Raw genomic sequence first — 979 nt, 5'->3', positions numbered from 1 at the left:
CGTAAGGAGACAGAAGGAACATCCAGACAAGGCCCCAGCAACTCTTCATTGCTTCGGGTGTGGAGGACACCACAAAAGAGTGGAGTGCCGGTTCCGTTCAGCCATTTGCAGAGCATGCGGGAAGCAAGGCCACATCGCATCCGTCTGTTTGGGCCATCAAAAGGCACAGCCTAAAGAAGAATTGCATCTGAAAGGTACCAAGGTCCCCAGCCAAAATAGGGTAGGGTTCTGCGCAACGCGCAGAAACATTTTAAGGTTAGGCACACATAAACCCTTAAAGAAGAAGCTATCTCTTAAAGTAAGGCTGCAAGGGGTTCCTGTATCTATGGAATTGGACACGGGGTCAGCACTTTCCATTATTTCTCTCAACACATTCAGAAAAATTTGCAGTAGCAATGGCCTTCGAGTCACACTCAGGCCATCCAATGTCATACTCACAGACTTTCAGAATTCTAAAGTGTGTGTTAAGGGGGAGGCCACCCTTAATGTACAGTATAAGGATTTTGAAGGTCCATTAGATGTGTTGGTTGTTGGGGGTGAACGAACAAGTCTTATTGGACTTGATTGGTTCGATGCCCTGGGAATTCAGGTGACAGGGATTCACAATTTGCAAACAGGAAGCCTGGCAGATGTCTGCAAAGAGTTTGCAGATGTGTTCAGCCCTGAGCTTGGATCTTATAAGGGGTCTCCTGTTTCATTAAAATTAGATCCTTCTGTAACACCCATCAGGGTTAAGTCTAGGAGAGTACCCTTTGCTCTCAAGGGTAAGATTGATGCTGAACTGGACAAATTGCTCCAACAGGGCATCTTAGAACCTGTGGATTCTAGTCCATGGGAAACCCCCATAGTAACGCCTCTAAAGGCCAATGGGGATATACGTATATGTGCAGATTACAAGTGTACATTAAACAAGGCACTACAGCAACACGCCTATCCAGTACCTGTGGTGAGCCACATCCTGGCTTCTCTCAAGGAGGGG

General features: G+C 46.8%; 1 pseudogene; it reads left to right on the top strand.

The window, feature by feature from the left end:
- The first annotated feature begins 553 nt into the window (after positions 1–553).
- Positions 554–979, top strand: part of LOC107283083 — a 43,913-nt pseudogene continuing 43,487 nt past the window's right edge.

This window comes from Protobothrops mucrosquamatus, unplaced genomic scaffold (genome assembly GCF_001527695.2).
Source record: "Protobothrops mucrosquamatus isolate PMUCROS unplaced genomic scaffold, P.Mucros_1.0 scaffold25, whole genome shotgun sequence".
NCBI classification, from domain to species: Eukaryota; Metazoa; Chordata; class Lepidosauria; order Squamata; family Viperidae; genus Protobothrops; species Protobothrops mucrosquamatus.
Note: the sequence above shows the minus strand (reverse complement) of the source record. Positions and strands in the feature narration are given on the sequence as shown.